The sequence below is a fragment of the Muscardinus avellanarius genome, assembly GCF_963383645.1.
Source record: "Muscardinus avellanarius genome assembly, chromosome: 16".
Classification (NCBI taxonomy): Eukaryota; Metazoa; Chordata; class Mammalia; order Rodentia; family Gliridae; genus Muscardinus; species Muscardinus avellanarius.
This window is the reverse complement of record NC_137802.1, coordinates 33,284,910-33,299,448: the sequence shown is the minus strand read 5'-3', so window position 1 is coordinate 33,299,448 and position 14,539 is coordinate 33,284,910.

Here is a 14,539-nt window from a genome sequence, read left to right as displayed (position 1 = left end):
TTGGGGAAACTTCCCTAGAGAAAAATGGTCTCACACTCCTGGACAGGCCTGCTAAAGGGAGAGAGGGAGACTGTGCAAAGAGGGAGAAGTGGTTTCTCTGAAAACCACTTCTCTGAAATCACGTGAAATCTGGTAAATCTCCTGAAAACCAACTGGAGCGAGAGCTGATATTAAGGAGAAAAGGAAAACCCCCCATCAGGATGACCTCCCCCCCCCAGGATGACCCCCCAGCATCCTCACGTGGAGAAGGGGCCTGCAGGTGGCCCAGGGTGATCTCTGAGGCCTCGACCCAGCGCAGCCTCCTGAGCAGGTGTGGCCGCAGAGCCAGGGGGTTTGTTCTCAGGAGAGGCTAGCTCTGCCAGGGAACTGTTGTTGGAGAATATTAATGCAGGATCCCCAAAGGCTCAGGTCTGAGAGCAGCTTTCTAGGACACCAGCGCGGCTCTGAGCTTGCTCCGGCCTCCAGAACTGGGCCGTGGGCCTAGGGGCTGCTGTTCTGAGTCAGGGCTACGGGTGGGAGAGACGTTTCCTCCTGAGGCCTGTCTTCTCATTTGCCCTGCTAAAAATAGTATGCTATCCAACACGTGGTGTGAGGAGCCAGACAGGAAATGTGTGCCGTAGCAAAGGTACCCACCACATTTATCAGGTGCCCACTGATAGGATTTGCATATGTGGCATATAATTAACATTGGATGAGTGAGTCAGAGAGAGAAGATCGGAACACGAACAAAGAGACAGAGCCGGGAATGTTGGTACGAGCTTCTTCCAAGATAAATAGTTTGGTCAAAATAATTCTCTTTCTGGACTAAAACAAGAATGATTTTAATGACTTTTTGTGTTTGTCTATAGGTGAATTTAGAACTTTTAGCAGAGTGTCCTGGAGTCCAACATGGGGCTTTATTATACAAAAAGTTTCTCCAGGACATAGAGTTTGAAGGGTAGAAGAGTCTTGGAGATAATCCAGTCCAGTGGGTCTCATCCTTGGTTGAACATAAAATCACCTGGGAAGCCAGCGTGGTGGTGCACACCTGTAATTCCAGTATTTGAGAGGCTAAGACAGGAAAATCGAAGGTTCAAGATCAGCCTCAGCAACTTCATGAGACTCTTAGCAACCTAGCAACACCCTGTTTCAAAATAAAAAATAAAAAGGGCTGGGTGGGCTGAGAGGTACTCAGCCCAGGTATTCTCTGGACTGAGAGGACTCAGAGGTAGAATGCCCCTGGGTTCACCAGGTGTGGTGGTGTACACCTGAAACCCCAAGTGCTTGGGAGGCTGAGACAGGAGGATTGCAGGTTCAAGGACAGCCTCCGCAAATAGTGAAAGACTCAACAACCTACCAAGACCCTGTTTCCAATTAAATAAAATTGGGCTGGGGTGTAGCTTGAACGTAGAATGCCTCGGGGTTCAATCCTTGATAATACACACACACACACACACACACACACACACACACACACACACTGCCCCTAGGTTTAATCCCCAATACAAAAGCAAAACAAAACAAAAAATCCCACCTGGGAGCTTTTAAAAAATAAGATACTGGAGCTGGGCATGGTGGCACACGCTTGTAATCCCAGCATTTTGGAGGCTGAGACCAGAGGATCCCAGTTCGCAGACAGCCTCAGTTACCTAGTGAGGCTCTCTGAAACTTAGTGAAACCCTGTTTCAAAATAAAGAATAAAAAAAAAATAGGGCAGGGGGTGGAGCTTAGAGGTTGAATGTCCCTGGGTTCCATTCCCAGACCCACAAAAAAAAAAAAAAGAAAGAAAAGAAAAATGCTGGAGACCTATGCCCAGAGAAGCTGGTCTAATTGGTCTGGTCCAGGCATCTGTGTTTTTCAGAAGCTCCTCAGATGATTCTCCTGTGCAGCCAGAAGGGAGAGCCGCCATGCCAGCCAGTACTTCATTTTGCAGATGAGGAAACAGGCCCAGAGGGTGGGTGAACTGGGCTCACACGGCTAACTAGTAGCAGAACCAGGATCAGAGCTGCCGATCAGGCATCCTGGCCTTTCTATAACTCTCTGGTATGTCTGTGAAATGAGCAAATAAAAGATTGAAATGAGCACATAAATACCTTTTTGATGTTTGGTTTGTTGTTTTGTTTTGCTTTGTTGTTTTTTTTTTGTTTGTTTTTTTGTTTTGTTTTGTTTTGTTTTTGTAGGGCCGAAGAGCGGAGGCACCTCTGTCTGCAGAGACAATCTACCCAACTCCCTTTCCCACTCTGCATTTTCATATTCTTCCATCAGAGGACGGACAAGCTGACATTTTGTCCCTGTTCCTCCAGGCCTCCTATCCCGAAGACCTCTGGGCTCATATGAGGCAAACACACATTCCCAGTTCAAAAACTGTCCCCCAGGTCCGGAGCCTCAGAGAGTAACAGGATGGGTCCTGCGCCGCCGCTGGGTGGAGTGAGTGAAAGTCAGTGCTGGGTGGGGCATGGTGGCACACACCTGAAATCCCAGGGAAGCTGAGACAGGAGCATCGCAGGTTTGAGAGCAAAGTCAGCAACTTAGTAAGACTGTTTCAAAATAAAATAGGGCTGGGGGTATAGCTTAGAGGTAAAATGCTCCTGGGGCTTAATCCTAGTGTTAGAAAGGAAGAGGAGGAGGAGGAGGAGGAGGAGGAGGAGGAGGAGGAGGAGGAAGAGGAATGTTAGTATAGGGATATGTGTGTGCAAATGTGCAGATGTATATAAACACGCTATGCACAAGGTACCAGTACAGATGATTCTCCTGCTTAGGGGCACACAACCCTCTAGGCATGTCAGAACTTGGCAGTGAGATACTTACATGGTCTAAAGATCCCCATGTGGGATGACATGCATGTTGGTGCTGGCATCTATCTATGCAACAGTGTAGGTATGTGTATGAGAAAATAGATATAATCGTGCCAAAACTTTAAAAATAGTGCCTGATGTATGTATTGACACATATATCTGGAATATCTAAGTGCACAAAGCTGAATCTACATTTATAAAGCCTATATTTACTGCTGAAAGCATGTGTGTGAAGACATGTTCGTGGCTCACTGGCCATGTGACAGTGTATAACTGGCAGTCTGTGTGCACAGCCAGCTTGTGCGGGTTTATGTGAGAGAAAAGATTTCTGCTGCATCTATGCTTCTCCTAGGTATTAGTTAGAAAATATATGTCTGAAAAAGAGTATCTTTCATGCTTAAATCTGTCTCAGCATATATAAATGAAACATGATATCTTGCCCACAAGGATAATGCACATTAATATTGTTTCTTATTGATAGAATTAAATAACCCTTCGAAGCCCTGGTAACATTTCTTGCAATTTTATTTAACACTGTTTTGACCAAGCAGCATTTGGCAAATGCGTAAACACAGTGTACTTTACTGTATCAAATGCATAATTTGTAGGACAAATCATAGCACACCAGAAGACAGAAGAGTGTCATCTACAAATCCCAACCATCCAGTTTCTTTCTTTCTCTCTCTCTCTCTCTCTCTCTCTCTCTCTCTCTCTCTCTCTCTCTCTCTCTCTCTGCTTACCTTATTCCTCCTCTTCCCTCACCAAACCGGATTAAAACCCATTCCCTCACACTTCTCCAGGAGGTCTCAGCATTTGTACTAAAGAGAGATAAAGTGGAGAGGTGAGGATTGGATTTAGGGTGGGGAAGAGATAGCTCCAGTCTCTGGAATGCGTCTACTCCTCCCAGTCTGTCAGAGGCCGGCCCAAGCCCCAGCATGTGTCAAAGAGGGAGACCATTATGATAGGCTCCCAGGCTGACTGACAAAGTTACCCATTCAGGGGGGGCAAGGAGCACTGCACTTATCCAATTAGTGGTAAATCCTTCCTGAAAAGATTCACAGAAATGGTTTCCTGCTTCTCTCCTGTAAGAGAAACTCTATCCTTCCTGGAGCCCAAAGGAGAACAAGCTTGCGAGCAGTCATGAGGCTGCTGACCCACCTTTCAGATCAGCTGCTGCTCCGTGATGACTGGCTCCAGGCAAAGAAACTAGAGTTGGAAGAAAGGAAAGCAGGAGTCTTCATCTACAAGGCCAAAAGAAGAAGGTGAGCCTGGCATGGTGGCACATGCCACCATGAGGTGGGACACTGAGGTAGAAGGATCACAGGTTCAAGGCTAGCCTTAGAAACTTAGTGAGACACTCAACAACCTAAAAAGAGCCTGTTACTGAAAAGGAAAGGAAAGGAAGGAAAAGAAAGAAACAAAAGTAAAAGGGGCTGGAGGTATAGCTTAGAAGTAAAATGTCCCTGGGTTCAATCTTCAGTACCAGAAAGAAAGAAAGAAAGAAAGAAAGAAAGAAAGAAAGAAAGAAAGAAAGAAAGAAAGAAAGAAAGAAAGGAAGGAAGAAGAGAGAGAGAAAAGGAGAAAGAAAAAGAAAGAAAGATGGTAGAACCACACATGAGCATCATCACACAAGCTGCAAGCTGCAAACACTTCCTTCCCGGCCACCAAGCAGTGAAAAGAAATCGCCATTTAGTCCCCAGACATGATAGGCAACTGGCACTTGTAGGTCTTTCCAAACGTGCCAAGGACGACTTCATCTCCCAAGGCTCAGGGCCAAGATGGCACATGGCACCTCATCTGCCATCACCATCCCTGGGCTTCGTTTTGGCAAGACTGAGTTGAAGCACTCCTCCCTCTGCCTGCCTTCCAAGTTTCTCCCACTACCTCTCTCCTAGAGAGTCCTCCTAGGACCGCGTGGCAAAGGAGGCCAAGTCCAGTTTGAACAGCAATTGGACTCACTCCTGCTTCCCCAAACCTGGCCACCAGCAATGGAAGGGATCAGTAGCATTAGCTCTGGAGAAGGATCTCAGCCCCCCTGCTATGGGCCACCAGGGTAGGAAGAGCTGAATGGCAGTGTCATCCTCCTCATCCTCACTCACACGGCTGCAGTCAGGAAGCTGGCCCTCCAGAGTCCCGTGGTGTGGGCTCTCTCCTGAATGAATACAGAGAAAAAAGGAAAAAGAAAAGAAAGAGAGAGATAGAAAAGAAAGTTTCCTGATGATTAGATTCAAAGTGAGAAAGGTGGAAAGCACCCAGCAGTATGTTGTATGCACTACACACACACACACACACACACACACACACACACACTCACCCTGTCCACACACACAAGATCATGAATCATCTCTATGGCTGAACATTTTAGCGTTTGGTACTATTCTCAGAGGCCCAAGGTTTTCAGCCAAATCCCAGGTCTGTGTACAAGGACACTGCATAAATCCCTCCCCTTATGAAAGGCCAGTCTGAGCAGATGGGACCACTCTTAAGTAAACTGGAGAGCCCTCCCTTCACCCAGCTGGCAGGAGCCCAGGGCGGCTAAGGGCTGGCCCTACAGGCCAGAGCAGGGGGAGTGGAAAGCAGAAGCTGTTAATTCTGAGGCTCAGGCTCATACCTCCAACTTAGCTCTCTGAAGGGAATTGTCCCTTTGACCACACAGTCCTCCCTCCCCTCCCGGAGAGAGAGGAAGCTGGGCTGGAGGAGGCACAGCAGAGCAAGTGGCGGCCAGAGGTGAGAAAGCAAACAGGCTCCGGAGAGCTGGCTGGCAGGGTGCCTCCAGCCTGGTTTATCTCCAGGCCAAGTTTGGGGAAATAACCTCACAGCAACCCCACTTTCTGATAACCTGCCTCATCAATATTTATTAAACAAAAGATTTTTGAAAAGGAGAGCTGGTTGTGGTGGCACACGCTTGTGGTCACAGTTCTTGGGAGGTTGAGACAGGAGGATCACAGGTTTGCGGCCAGCCTCAGCTACTTAGTGAGGCCTTCCACAATTCAGTGAGATCCTGTTTCAAAAATATAGAATTAAAAAATAGGGCTGTGGTGTAGCTCAGAGGTAAAATGCCTCTGGGTTCAATATCCAGTGCCTCCCCACCCCAAAAATAAAAAGAACAGACCAAACTGGGCATAGTGGCACACACCTGTAATCCCAGTACTTGGAAGGCCGAGACAGCAGGTTTGGGGACAGCCTCAGCAACATAATGAGACTCTCAACAACCTAATTGTTTCCAAACCAAAGATAAAAAGGACTGGTGGGGCGGGCGTGGAGGCACACACTTGTAATCCCAGCATTTGGGAGGCTGAGACAGGAGGATCACAGACGGCCTCAGCTACTTAGTGAGGCCCTTTGCAACTCAGTAAAACCCTGTTTCAAAAATAAAGAGTAAAAGCTAGGGTTGGGGGTTTAGGTCGGTGGTAGAATGCCCCCGGGTTCCATCCCCAGCACCACACACATTTAAAAAAAAAAAAAAAAAAAAAAAAGACTGGGAGGGATAGCTTGGAAGTAGAATGCTCCTAGGTTCAATCCCTAGTACCATTAAATGAATAGATAGATAGATGATAGATAGATTGATAAATAAGAAATAAAATAAAAGAAGAAAGAGGAAAGAAAGAAGAAAGAAAGATAGGAAGATAGGAAGAGAAGGAAAGAAAGAGAAAGAAAAAGAAAGAGAAAGAGAAAGAGAAAGAAAGAGAAAAAAAGAAAAGAAAGAAAGAACGCAAAGTTAAGGACCAGGCACTCAGAGGAGGTGGAGGACATGGCTCGGCCTCCTCCACCCTGCTCCATCTGAACCCCCACTGCAGCCTGGGTGAAGGTCTGTGAGGCAGCACCTCCCACCCCAGCCCCTGCTCCTCTCCCCAGGTGTGTCAGGAGGACACAAGGCAGGTGGATGGAGAGAGAGACAGACTCAGGCACCCCAGGTGCTCACCAAGAAATGCATGGACTGTGAAATTACACCAGGGCTGGACAACTTACCTCCACAGTGGAACCCTTGGGGTACTGAAATAATTAACTTGCTAATCAGCTACACCTTGCTCTTTCCTTTCTTCCTGGAAAAGAAAAAAAAAAATTGCAAACCGCCTTCTCATCAGGTTCCTATGTCAGTCACTGGGAGACAAACGGTGCTTTTGAAGAAATACACTCCGCCACCATGTAGACTGAAATGGGACCTACCAAGTCAGGCTTCCTCCGGCTCCCCATCCCTTCCCACCAGGCCTCCAGGGGCACACAGAGACAGAATGCTTCTGGAGATACAGGGCTCTTTTTTGTTCTTTTTTCTTTTTTTTCCCCCATCCGCAGCGCAGAGCTTTTCCATCTCCGCTAAGCTTTCTCGCTTCCTGTCCTCTTTAGCCTGCTTGCTAGCGCTAAACAGCCAGGATCCACGTGGAGAAAAGAGGATTGATTAGAATCGTAATAATAATCCCTGGCATTCGTCCGGCTTTAGCGTTTACAAAGTGTTTTCACACATTATCTTATTCGGTCGGAAGAGGTCAGAGCTGGAAGGGACCTCGGCAAGCGCTTAGCCCATTTCCCCTGTGTTACAGATGGAGAAACTGAGGCTGAGAGATGAAATCTCTTCCTCAAAGGCCAGGAACAGTGTGAACTGAGGGGCTCCCTGCTCATTCTCTAGGGACCCCTTGCTGCCTCTGAAAGTAGGGAAAGACCGTGGCTACCTTTTTGTTCCATAGTAGATATAAACCAAGACATCAAAACATTAAGAAAGCTGGTGCTGGCACATGCCCATCATCTCAGTACTTGGGAGGCTGAGGCAGCAAGAGCGCAGGTTCCAGACTAACCGAGGCAGCTTAGGGAGACCCTGTTTCAACATTGATAAACATCAGAATTTCTGGGGGTGCAGCTCAGACGTAGAATGTCCCTGGGCTCACTCCCCAATACAAAAACAGTAACAATAACAACAATAATGATAGTGATAATAAGAGAAGCTGGGTGGGGTGCCACATGCTTGTAATCCCAGCACTTGGGAAGCTGAGGCCGGAGGATGGCAGATCCGGAACAGCTGTGGCAATTTAATGAGGCTCCCACCAATGTAGAGACTCTTGGTAACATAGCAAGACTGTTTCAATTAAATTAAAAATAGAGCCAGGAGTGTAGCTTGGAGGTAGAACACCCCTGGGTTCAATCCCCAGTATGACAAAATAAATAAATAAAAAATAAGTAGGACATGGGAATGAATGAAAGTTTCTCCTATAAGAAATGGCTGTGGGTGGGGGGGTGACAAGGCTAAGTTCTGAGTGGAACATGTTAGTTCACAGACACCTTTACCCCACCCCTGTGTCTCTGTCCCCTCACCTCCTCGAGTTTAAAAAGAACATTTGCACTTTGAAATCTGAGGCTTAATTTTGAAATCTGAGGCTTAATTCCAGGGCAGGCAGGACTCAGGGGCTTCTACTGGGTTCAAATCTGGAAACTACACTCAAGGGTTTGCACCGTGATGGGCTTTCGTGTGTGTGTGTGTGTGTGTGTGTGTGTGTGTGTGTGTGTGTGTCCTCGTAAGACATTAGATTTAGCGTGAAAAACAGGCATCCCCATCCTTTCACAGATCAGATGATTTGCAAATTAATGGCTCTTTCCCCTAAGGCTCTGAGGTTAAAAAAGATTTCTGGAGAAGGGGGGGGGGAGTGAAAGGCAGAAAAATATAAAACAGGAAAAGGGAGCAAATCCGACTCAATTCTGCCAGGAACACACTTTCCCGTGCATGGTGTGCGCGCGTGTTCGGCTGTGGGTCTCTGCGTTCCCACTGGGCTGTCGGCCCCTTTGCTGGAGCCTGTGGGAAGGTAAGCGGTTCCTTTGTGTGTTTGCTTATTACTAAGCCCAACTCTTTTCCCTCTAAAACTCCTTCTTCTCCCTGTTGAGCTGACCATGCTTCTGGATTTATGAAGAGAGATGTTTTAGCAGAAATCCCCCAGAGTGTCCCATCAGCCCTAAATCCCAGGCCCGCTCACCCCCCCAAGACCCCATGACACACAGCATGCCAACACGGCTTCCTCTTGCCTATGCATTAGCCATCCATTGTGGCAACCTGACATCTCTCACACATAAAACCGTAAGAGAGAAATAAAATATCTGTCTCTTGGCGAAAATAAAGCTTTGCCTCCCTCCTGATGTATAGGATATAAAATAAAGCCTTGGCTCCAATAGTGGCTTTTCCTTATGCTGGAGTTGCCTGTGCACACGCGGAGACAATGAAGACGGATGGTCTGGGACGAGGCCCAGCCTCCTGGGGCCGCCTTCACCCTCTTTTATTATAGTTTCTCTCCTCCTCCCCGCCTTTTTCTTTCTTCCTCACTTTCTTTCCTTCCTGGTCTGGATTTGCCTTTTAGATGCCCTTCTCTTTCTTCTCCCTCGAACTTTATTCGTCTTGCTCACTTTCTTTCCTAAAGCATGACACAAAAAGGGGCCCCGAGTTTCTTACCTTCTCAAACAGGCCCGCCACCTCCCCCGTCCTCCCCCTCTCTCTAATGGACCTCGAGTCCCTGTGACTGATTTTGCTGTTACTACTCGGGGATTTGCTTTGGTCAAATGTACAAATGTTCCCAAGGGACAATTAAGAATGTGTTTAGTGTGTGCGGTGTGTGTGTGTGGGGGGGGGTGTTCTAGGAAGCCACTCTCCTCCCTCCTCCCTCTTCCTGGGCTGGGGGGTTTATGGATCTCAGTATCTATTTATTTAGCCTCTGAGGAAGCCAATGGTGTAAAGCAGCCACCTGGCAGGGGTGATAGGTGACGGTCACCTCTCAAATCCCAAAGCTGCATTACCAGACAGACAGACAGACAGACAGACCGACCTTGAGCCCTTTCAGCCAACTCAGGTCCCGAGGGCCTGATCCAAGCCCAACGCCCTCACCCTGCCATTCTCCCCTGTCCTGAGAACTAGGGTGCCAGGGAGTGCAAGAGCAGAGCACTCCCATGCTCACACGGAGGCCAGAACTGTGCTGCCCCCTGTGCTCCCACACACTCCCGCTCTTCCTCGGGGAATTCACTGTCTACCTTTTCCCTCCTTTGTCCCCAGAGGCCTCATTCCTGTCATGTGGCAACTGCTCCCTCTGGGCTTCTGTCTCTCAACCCACAACCCAGAGGGCTTATCACCAGAAACGTCTCGGGCCCTCATCCCTCCTCCTGTTCTCTTTCCACCTACCCCAGGCTGCTTCTGAGGACTGCAAGGGTAAGTAGTGACTCAAAAAGAAGAGAGCACAGGGTCTGCCTCCCCTGATCCCCCAAAAATGGGGACAAGGAGCTGTGGTATTGCCTGGAGGCAGATGTCCAGCAGAGAGGCGGTGGTGGCTTTCAGCCTCAGTCTGAGCTCCCCACGAGAGGGCTGTAGGCTGTAGAAGGGACTCTGTGTGTGGGACCAGGTCACCCTAACCTGAGGAGACCTTTATTAATGCTATCCAAACCTGCGGGGCAACGCAGCAACATCTTCTGAAGCCTGCCCCAAAGGAGGGAGGGGCCAAGGAAAAGCTGCCAAGTCCTGCAAGAACTCAATCTCAGCCCCAAAGGTGGCTAGCGCTGAGTGTGCGGCGTGCGCTCTCTCTCTCCCAATCTCTCTCCGCACTTGATATCTCTCCAGATATGGCCAGTGACCACCGCCATTAGGTAAGGGGAGAGAGTCAATTAGTGAGAGGATTAATTACTCCAAGGCACGAGCCCCGTTTGTCTTCCTTACCGGGTGTGAGTGTGTGCTCAGACAGAGGAACACGGGCACGGACCCAAATACACATTGTTGTCACGCCGTCTTAGACGTTTTATTTATTTGTTGGATTCCTGCCCAGAGCTGCTCACACGCTTTTCCATGGGTGCGGAATCTCCCACCAAACAAGCCGCCTCCTTTGCTCCCACCCAGGAGCACGCTGGTCACACACCCCCTGCCCCGCACACCCACTGCGTCCCTGCAGGAGGCCGGCCTGGGAACCGGAGGTGCTGGCTATGGGCCTTTCCTTGCCGCCTTTTTTGTCCCTGGGTGCTTTTCGGGGTCTCTTTTCCCTTTCTTTTGCTCCACACCTCCATATATTTCTCCAGACACATCTTTCTTTCTTTGACACGGCATGCTTTTTCTGCATTCTGTCTCTTCTCCCTGCTTCCTGGCCCTGATTTCTTTCCTCCTCCTTCTCATTTTTTGTTTTTCTCTCTTCTTCCCATCTGAGACTACCCACGCCCCCATCTTTGCTCCAGGATTCTGTCTGGGATGCTTCGCTGGCTGACTTGCATCTGAGATCAGCAGACTCGCCTCACTCCTCCACCGCCCCCCCAGACCCAGGGTCTCTCCAGCCCTCGTGGGAAGCCAATGTTGTTTACCCAGACCGAGCATACAGCATGACACCGGGGCGGGCGGATGCTGCCCTTTCTCGGTCTCACGGTCCCTCCTCCACCACCCGTCATCGCTGCCCAAGCCCCGCTTGGAAAACGCAGGTAGGGGCAAGGTACACACTGCTCCCTCTCCCCCAGCTTCTCACCTTTAACAGTGCAAGACCGCTAACTTAGGTTTCCTGTCCGGGAAAGTGGAGATAATACCAATCCTTCTCCCCAGCCTCCGACACCTTTACAATGCGCTTCAGAGAGGATAGTGATATAAACTATATAGCACTGCATATGAGTAGATCTTTCCATGAGAGAGTGGTGGGGTGATATTAAGGCAGTCTGAATCAGGAGAGAACTGACAAATGGGAAAAGAAGGATGAGAGGTCAGCGATCAGGACGAGGAACCTCAGCCTAACAGTTCCCTCCGCACTTGTTTGCAGGGCTTCTGGGACTCATAGAGTCCTGGGGTGCACACTGCTAGGTCCTCCCTCCCTCCCCCTGGATCTGAGTGGTTGGGTACACCTGCCTACAGCTCCACACAGGGTAACTACCTAAGGCCAGACAGCCCCATATGCCTACTTTGGGGTCTTATTGCCCTTTTGGGGGAACCATGGGTTGGACAGGAGCGCAAAGAAGAGGGAAGGGGCTAGTGGCGGCCTCCATTCTCTGGATCAATAGCAGCCAGTGGTGACAAGGAAGGCTCCATCCTTGCGCAGAGTAAGGGGTAAGGAGGGGTGGTTGGGATGTGAACCAAAGAATCAAGAAAGGGGGTGCAAGAGGGGCTCCTTTAGCACCTCAAACAGCACGTCTGGGAAGAGTGGGCAGAATACACTTCACCCCCTGTTCCTGGACAGGGTCCTCTCTTCGGCTGACTTTCAAGGAGCATCTCAGAATAAAAAAGCAGGACTGGGGAAGCCACCGCCCGGGCCCTCTGGGCCCTTTTCTGAGGCCACCTTGGGAGTAGGTGGAAAAAATTCTGTGGCTACGGAGCAATGGCCGGGCCTCAAGGCACGGGTGAGCGCAGAATGTACACCTCTTGGAATGGTGTAAGTGGTCGTGGATGTGTGTGGTTTTGAGGGATGTGAGGCAGACAAGCGCTTGTGTATTTGAGGACGAAGAACTGCTTGCTTGGCAGTGCAGGTGAGGAGGGAAGGTTGGCACTTTTCCTGGAGAGGATATTGGTTTAAGTGCAAACCTGTGCTGAATGGCTTCCGAGATGGCAAATTTAGAAAGCAGGATGATCGGTGTTTTCTCCATGTCTCTGCCACCAATTACATTTTAAAATAAAAGCTCAATGGAAATGAACACACACACACACACACACACACACACACACACACACACACCATTAGTTTCCTTTGCTGTTGCCGCAGAAGCATTAAATCTGGATTTTAAACCAAAAGGCACGCCTTGCTCCAAACCCTTGTCAGGGCCAGTGTTGGCTCTGCAGAGCTGTTTACTGGCCATCTGGACACTGGGACAAACAGAGAGCCCTAGGTCCTAAAGCCAGCGTCGGGTCCTGGCCCCAGTTTCCCTACTGACCTCCTGGAGCCTCTGCGTGGAGTGGTCCTCCTTCCTCCACGTCTAGATCGTGAGGTCCCCATATCCCCAAACGAATAGACTAACTTCTTCCCCCAGCGGGGGAAGGCGCGCCGCGGGTTTGGAAGGGTTCGGAAAGGGCGGGCCGCTTAGTCCAGCGGTCACCACGAAGGTCCTACTACTACCCAGGCGCTCAGCGGCTCCCACTTCCTCGCGGCCCCTCTGCTTTGCATAAGAAGGAGCCCAGCTGGGGCGGGGGCGCGGGGCGAGCCTCTCGGGACTGGGGCTGCCATAGATTCCAAAAGGGGAGGTTGTGCGCGGGCGCTAGCGGTGAGCGCTGGGACAGCTGGGGTGGGGGACGAGCCGGCCGCTGGGCTGGACCTGCCCTCCCTCCAGGGCTTCACCTTCGCAGGGGGCTAGGAGGCACCTCGGGCTACGGTGTAAGAGTGAGGATCCCGCGACACGCTGCTCTTAGCGCCTGCGGGAGTGCCAGAATACTGAGGACTGGGGGGTTTGCTCGCGGAAGTGTCGGGTCCGCAGGGAGAGCGCGAAGCCAGCTCGAGTCTGCAGAGCACGCCCGCTACGTTGGAGAGACGCCCTCTCTCCTCTCCGCTACCTTGAACGCGGGCCAGGGAAGACTGGCGGAGGGGCTCCTGCTCTGCCCCAGCCCGCAGCTGGGAGCCCGAGCTCGGGTGTGTGAATGCGGAGAAGGCGTTGGAGGCCTGACCCCCTGAGGTCGTGGCCAGGCGACTAGAAGCCAAAGAACCTTATAGGAGACCTTGGCGACTTGGTTTCCAAGGAAAGGGTTACCCCGGCGGCAACGCGGCGGCCCCAGGATCTCGGGGTCGCGGGCCGCTGCAGGTGGAAGCACTTCTGGGGCGCTGGCAGAACTCTAAAATCTAACCATCCCCCCGAATGCCAGCCAAATTCGCCTCAGCAGCTTCTCTGTTCGTCCGAAGAGGGTTTTCTATTTGCAGAGCAGAAATCCCCGGCCAGCCTGGATTCACGGCCACTGGGTCTCCGCGCGCATTTCCCCGAATTAGCTCCCCGCCCCGGCGTGGAGAGGCGGTCCCGCGCAAAGCGAGGGGATCCAGAGGCTCGCACAAAATACAAGCCAGACCTGCTGGCAGCCCACCATTATTTCCTTTCTTGCTTGGGGCAAATGCGCCTTCCCAGCACCCCTTTCTTCAATAAGAATAAAAATGGGGAGAGAAGTAGAATCGCCCAGCCCTACCTCCTCCAAACTCCACGTCGGGAGAAATCTGGGGGTGAAGCCAAGAGAAGGTGAGGTCGAAACGGAATTGGGGAGTTGACTCGGGTTCCCCTCGGAACTAGAGTGACCCTTGGGGGCTCAGACTCTCTGAATCCGGGCCTGGCCCCCGCGTCTAGGCAAATCGCCCCGGTGAGAGCGGGTCCTAAGTTTGTACCCCGGACCCAAGCGGGAACAGTGAGTTCCCGGGCGCCTGAGGTCTAGAAGGTGTGGTCTGGGGTCGTCGGGGAAGCTCGCTCCAGCCCAGAGTCTAGGAGCCGGCGGACTGGAAGCCGGGCACGCTCTGCCCGGGCGCCCCTCCGCCGCAGACCCTCGGGGGCACCCCGGGGACCTCCTCTTCCTCCCTCCCTCCCTCCCTCCCTCCCACCGCCGCGACCTCCGCCTCTCAGCGGCCGGAGCCCCGCAGTTTCCCGCCTGGTCGTTTGTTGTGGTTGGTAAAAGGTGTCTCGGGATCACAATCTTCTCACAGCTCCTCGCCTGGGTGGAGACTTCTCGCCCGAGGCGCTTCCAGGTCCGCTCCACCCCACCCCACCCGGGGCGCCGCGCCCCCGGCCGCCCCCGCCCCGCCGGGAAGCCGCTCCCATCAACTTCCCGAGCGCGCGCCCCGGGAGAAGGACGCCCGGACCGCCCCGACGCCGGACCCCGCGGA